This window comes from Oryctolagus cuniculus, chromosome 16 (genome assembly GCF_964237555.1).
Source record: "Oryctolagus cuniculus chromosome 16, mOryCun1.1, whole genome shotgun sequence".
Classification (NCBI taxonomy): Eukaryota; Metazoa; Chordata; class Mammalia; order Lagomorpha; family Leporidae; genus Oryctolagus; species Oryctolagus cuniculus.
The window spans coordinates 61,285,463-61,292,141 of NC_091447.1; the positions used below are offsets into that span (position 1 = coordinate 61,285,463).

The following is a 6,679-nucleotide window of genomic DNA, read 5'->3' on the forward strand; positions in this document are numbered from 1 at the left end:
TCTGCATCTGTCTCGTGCTGGTACCTTGCAGTGTGGTTCTGCTAGCTCCGAAGTATGTCTCAGAATGTGTTGGGATGCCCCAAGCTTTGCTTCATTCAAGATCCCTTTACTGGTAAAGGGTGTTTTGTTTTTTTTGTTTTGTTTTTTGACAGGCAGAGTGGACAGAAAGAGAGAGACAGAGAGAAAGATCTTCCTTTGCCGTTGGTTCACCCTCCAATGGCCGCCGCAGCCGGCACTGATCCGAAGGCAGGAGCCAGGTGCTTCTCCTGGTTTCCCATGGGGTGCAGGGCCCAAGCACCTGGGCCGTCCTCCACTGCACTCCCTGGCCACAGCAGAGAGCTGACCTGGAAGAGGGGCAACCGGGACAGAATCCGGAGCCATGACCGGGACTAGAACCCGGTGTGCCGGCGCCACAAGGCGGAGGATTAGCCTAGTGAGCCACGGCGCTGGCCCTGGAAAAGGGTTTTTTATGCTTCCATAAGAATTTTAGGATTTTTTCCTCTTTTGTGAATAATGTCAACATTGGGGACCATGTTGAAGCTGTACACTTGTTTCGTGAATATGGACATTTTATATTTTAAAGACGTACTTAATTAAAGTCAGAGTGACAAGGAGAGACAGAATCCATCCATAGGTTCACTCCTCAAATGGACACAACAGCTAGGAGGAAGCCAAAATCCCAAAACTCCATCCAGGTCTCCCACATGGGCAACAGGGACACAGCACTTGGGCGATTATCTGATGCCTTCTCAGGTACATTAATAGGAAGGGAAGTTGCATCAGGAGCAGCAGGGCTGGGATTTGAACCAGTTTCTGCTATAGGGTGTGGGTGTCTCCTTAACCCACTGGGCCACAGTGCCCACCCTATCAGTAGTATGGACATTTTAATAATAGTAATTCATGTATTCAATGATCTTGGGATGTCTTTCCTTTTTTTGATAGTGTTTCATTGGTATTTTGTAATTTCCATTGTAGAGGGCCTACACATCCTTAGTTATATATAATACAAGATATTTTCTTTGTTTCCTAACTATTGTTTATGTATTTGCTCTCACTAGTATTCTGTATTGGCATGCAAACATTTGTGTGTGTTGCTTTTGTATCCTGCAACTTTTCCGGAGTTTGTTTCACCAGTTCTAAGAGTCTCTTGATTGAGTGTTTGGATTTCTCTTGATAGACACTCATGTCATCTGTAAACAGAGATAACTGACTTGATAATTTGGATTGGTATATTCTAGTGACATTGGCTAGTTGTAATTGTGTTCAGTAGTGGAGTAAATATTAAGGAAATACTTTGTATGGTAAATGTTTGTAGTTGCCATAGGTTGAGGGACTCTGTGTGTGTGTGTGTGTGTGTGTAGTTGTGAGAGATGGCGGGATTGCTTCTTGGCCTTTTGGCTAAGATCAAGTGTGTGGAGAGATTGTGTGTCTTCTACAGTTGGGTATGTGGGTGTTTGTGGGAGTTTTAGCCACAGCATTAGGGAAGAGAAAGGAATAAAAGACATTGTCAGGTAAGTTTTTGTCCACTAAGCTTTTATTTGTATGCCCATGTTACATCCCTAGACAGAGGACCCCAGGATCTTCCCTCCTGTGTGTGTTCATCCTGCTTCTTCATGGTCCCTGATGCCAGCGGGGTTGTCAGTGCAGTGACACCAAACTGGCAGGATGGAAGAAGATTATTCTGCCATTTTTTTTTATTTTTTGACAGGCAGAGTGGACAGTGAGAGAGAGAGACAGAGAGAAAGGTCTTCCTTTTGCCGTTGGTTCACCCTCCAATGGCCGCTGCGGCCAGCGTACCGCGCTGATCCGATGGCAGGAGCCAGGAGCCAGGTGCTTTCCTGGTCTCCCATGGGGTGCAGGGCCCAAGCACTTGGACCATCCTCCACTGCACTCCCTGGCCACAGCAGAGAGCTGGCCTGGAAGAGGGGCAACCGGGACAGAATCCGGCGCCCCGACCGGGACTAGAACCCGGTGTGCCGGCGCCGCTAGGCAGAGGATTAGCCTAGTGAGCCGTGGCGCCGGCCCTATTCTGCCATTTTTTTAGATTTTTATTTATTTATTTGACAGGTAGAGCTACAGACAGTGAGTGAGAGAGAGAAAGGTCCTCCCTTCGTTGGTTCACTCTCCAGATGGACGCAACCTCCAGAGCTGCGCCAATCCGAAACCAGGAGCCATGAGCTTCCTCCAGGTCTCCCACATTGGTACAGGGGCCCAAGCACTTGGGCCATCCTCCACTGCCTTCCCAGGCCACAGCAGAGAGCTGGACTGGAAGAGGAGCAACCGGGACTAGAACCAGTGCCCACATGGGATGCTGGCGCCGCAGGCAGAGGACCAGCCCAGTGAGCCACAGCGCCAGCCCTTTCTGCCATTTCTCTAGATCTTTCAGCTGCATGTCAAATCTTGGGCTGATCACTCCAAACCTGTTTAACCTGCCCATGGGGTTCACAACAGTCTTCCCAGCTCTGTGGGTCATCAGTGATTTCAGATTCGCTAATGTAACCACGCTTCCTAACATCACAGTTAGAAACCTGACAGTGACTTTGGAGCACAGCCTGTGAAGAACCGGGCGCTTTTCTCTTTTCCTCGGCATTGTTGATGCTCTTGAGAGCATCGGCCAGGACGGTCATGCGTCCCGTCGTGGTGGCACGGAAAGATGGCGGAAAGAGCATCAGGTAAATTTTCATTTTTTTCATTTTTTTTTTGAAACACCTGCACTTGTATCCGCACTTTTTTTTTGGGGGGGGGGGGGGACAGGCAGAGTGGACAGAGAGAGAGACAGAGAGAAAGGTCTTCCTTTGCCGTTGGTTCACCCTCCAATGGTCGCCGCGGCCAGCATACCGAACTGATCCGATGGCAGGAGCCAGGTACTTATCCTGGTCTCCCATGGGGTGCAGGGCCCAAGCACTCCACTGTACTCCCTGGCCACAGCAGAGAGCTGGCCTGGAAGAGGGGCAGCCGGGACAGAATCCGGCGCCCCGACCAGGACTAGAACCCGGTGTGCCGGTGCCGTAAGGCGGAGGATTAGCCTAGTGAGCCGCGGCGCCGGCCCATCAGGTAAATTTTCTAATCAGGGTGTCTGTTCCCACTAGGAGTCCTACAGGGCTTGACTGAGATCCACTGACGCTCAGGTCACCCTGAGGACAGCCAAGATTTTAGCAGCACTGAGTCTTCCAGCCCAGGAACAACGCGTACCTTGCTGTGTATCTGTGCCTGGGGCCTTGCATGCTCCCTCTAGCTTCTCCTTCTCCTCCTCCTTCTCATTTTACAACCATTTAAAACATTTTAAGAAACTGAACCCACAGATCACACAGGAAGAGGCTGCAGGCCGTTGGAGGACAGTACAGAAGCATCGTTCATTTTGTGTGCTGACCATGGAGCATTCCCGCTGGAGCATAAATCATCGTTTCTTCAATCACAGGTACCTTTCTCCTGGCCTCATTTGTCACTGCCACGGCTCCTTGACTTTTCAGCCAAGTCAAAGAGTGGTCAGCACTGGGGGTCACATGTCTCCTGTTGCACATCAAACAGACTCTGAGATCCCTCTGCGGGGTGTGGCAGGGAGTGAGTGATGGAGGACGGCAGGCAGGTGTGAGGCCCTGGTGCCCAGGACTCTGTTACACCTGCTTGTGTGATTCCCAAACCCCCAGAGCTCCTACAGTCACCTGTCTCTATGAAGCTTCTTCCTCCTCCCAAGTGGGAAGACCACTGCCCCTGCTGGAATGTTTGGGAATAACATGCTCTAGGTGTTTGGTCTCCAGTAGCTGAATATCTGTGTGTGTGTGTGTGTGTTTGTGTAAGGGTATGTGTGTCTGCATTTGTGTGACTCTGCCATTTGAGTGCATGCGTGTGTGTGCAAATCTGGGTGTGTAATCATTTCCGTAAGTAGGAGCATATATGTGTGTGAGCATGTAACTGCACATACGGAGGTGTCTACGTGTGTGTATATGTAATTGTTTCCATATGTGGTGACAATTTGTGTACATGCAAGCATGTAACTGTGCACATGCGGAGGTGTGTGTACATGTGTGTGTAATTACTTCCATATGTGGGAACAATGTGTGTGTATACATGTGAACATGTAACAGGTGTGTGTGTATGTAATTGCTTCCATATGTGGGAACACTGTGTGTGTGTGTGTGTACATGTGAACACATAACTGTGTGCACATGCACAGTTGTGTGTGTAGGTTTGTGTACACTGACACTTGGCAATTGTGTGCGTGTGTGTGTGTGTGTCTGTTGGAGTCACTGAGTGACTAACTGTCCATAACAGCCTGAGCGTCAGCTTGTGGTTGGAAACAGGAGGAGCCCAGTGCCAATGACCCCAGGCCGCAGCCCTGCAGTGCAGGCAGGAGATTCTAGACAGACAGGGTCCCTGGAATTAGCCTGAGTAACAGGGTGTGTGTATGTGTGTGTGTGTGTGAGTGCCCCAGCTCCCGTGTTCTGGGTTGGACGACTCTGAGGAGTGTGTTAGGTGTTGCTTCCCAGAGCTGCCGGCGAGGCCAAGTCCCCGCTGCCCACAGGGGACTCTGCCCTCACAAAGCTCCCTCTAGCTGCTGCTCTCCCTTCCCCATCTCAATCCACCTCTGTCCTGCGGGTGTTCCCTGGAATCCCCTCCAATGGGCATTGCATTCTGGTCTGAGAGTCCCCTCCAATCAAGGGTCCCCCCTGGAATCTTTGCATCAGGGTCTGCTTCTGGGAAGCCCAGCCTGAGTTCTCTTGGGCCCATCCTGGTGTCCGTTCTACGGAGAAGGAACGTGGGGTTCAGAGAGGGCAAGTCCCTTCCCCAGGTCACACAGCTGAAGAAAGACAGAGCCAGGTTTTGACCTTAAGCCGTCTGACCCCCAGCTGGGTGCTCATTCCTCTCCTGAAAGTCTTCTCCCCGTCCAGGGCCTTGGGACTGTGTGAGGGATGTGCAAAGCCAGCGAGGGCTGTGCTTCCTGCTCCACAGGGGCCCGAGGCTCCTGGTGGGCGCTCCTGCCCTTGCTCAAAGCACAGTATTGGGAAAACAAGCCCAGTGCTTTCCATGTGCCAGGGAGCATTGCTGTCAGCATCTTGCTTTAAACTCATTTAAAGTCTCTCATCATTGATGATAGGGACCCCAGTTTCCTGGCACAAATCTGGTCCCCTGGGTGGCAAAGGTCTCGCCCAGAGTTCACACAGCAGGTCCTGATGGGACACAACTGGTCTGCACCTGGAGGCCTTGTTCCCAGCCACAATGCTCTCTGTCTGTCCACCTGTCATGTACACTTAACACAGGCCCTGTGGCATGCCAGCCTTTCCTTGAACAATATGCTTCATGCTTATATGGTCATTATAAATAAATAAAAACCCCCACAGCCTTCATGTAAGAAAATGAACCAACTGGTAATGGTAGATATTTAGAAGGAAAAATATTGCAAATGGACATTTAGCCTAGCAGTTATAATGGCCACACCCTACCTTCTGCAGTACTGGATTTAATTCTCATCTCCATCTTCTCACCCCATCTTTCTGCTCATGCAGGACCTAAGAGGCCCCCGGTGATGGCTCCAGGATCTGGTCCCTTTCAGCCACCAGGGAGATCAGGATTGATTGAGCTCCCTCCTCTTGCTTCAGCCTGGCCTAATCCTGCCTGCTGCAGATTTTTGAGAACAAAACTGTGGTGGAATGAGAAGGCCATGCCAAGAAGGCCGCTGGCAAGCGAGTGTCAGTTACTCAGGAAATGGCTTCAGAACCCACCTGGCAAAGGAGCCTGCCTGGCAACAGGCTGTGATTGGTTAGGGCATAGACCACCCCTTTACCAAATTGGCTGCCTTGGCTATATAAGCTGCTGTACCAACTGAAATAAACGAGTCTGCGGGCTGCTCACCTCTGGCCCGCTTTCACTCGACTCCCAGTGTCTGTGTGGTGACTGCGCGCCTCTTGCCCCCACCACGCTCCTCCTCTCAGAATGAATCCACAGCAACACAAAACTCTGTATCTTTCTCTGCAGGACCCTCTCCTCATCCTAGTGGAGTTCTTGGGTCCCATCTGTTGGGTTTGGATGAGAAATGCCCTCTCCTCCTCAGGGACTGTGCCCAAAGACCCTGCCCTGAGACCTCCGCTTGTGGGGCTGGGGACTGGGGCGGTGGTCAGATTAATGTTTCAGAGTGAGCATCACTCAGTAAGTCCCTGCAGGGTAGGTGGATATCGAGTCTCGTGAGTCCTCTGGACTTTTGCAAAGCTTTTCTCTGGCTGTTTATCACTAAACCAGCTCAGGTTGATCCTCTGGCAGCCCTGGCCATGCCCTCGGGGGCTGGTGCATGGACCACCTTTGCTGTGTAAGTGAATTGCAGCAACCGCTTCTGGTTTGAAAGTGAGGGCGGGTTTCAGCACCACTACAGCCTGCAGTGCGGCTGGGTCCTGCTTACAGCACCCCACCCTCTCCCCGGATAGAGTTGGGGCCACTACTCCTGTATCGTATAAACCTGGTTTCCCCTCCTGTCCCTCTGTGTGAGAAAAAACTCGCCATGCTCTGTGAAGTTTTTGGATGTGACCCTGAAAGTTGGTCAGTGCAGGTGGTTAGGCAAGCTTCCATCTCAAACACATAGTAGGTCTACAGGGTGCTGAGCTTCTTCAGCCACTGGGAGCTCTCGCTCTCTCTCTCTTGTGTCTCCAAGGCTCTGCCTGGTTTATTAAACTCTGCCCGTTCTTTGACA

General features: G+C 51.2%; 1 long non-coding RNA gene across 1 annotated transcript; it reads left to right on the plus strand.

Moving 5' to 3' along the window:
- Window positions 1-2,293: 2,293 nt before the first annotated feature.
- Window positions 2,294-5,871, plus strand: LOC127488473 (uncharacterized). Its single transcript, XR_011383015.1, has 3 exons — window positions 2,294-2,672; window positions 3,303-3,418; window positions 5,505-5,871. It is a non-coding gene; the product is annotated as an uncharacterized lncRNA (long non-coding RNA).
- The last annotated feature ends 808 nt before the right edge of the window (window positions 5,872-6,679 follow it).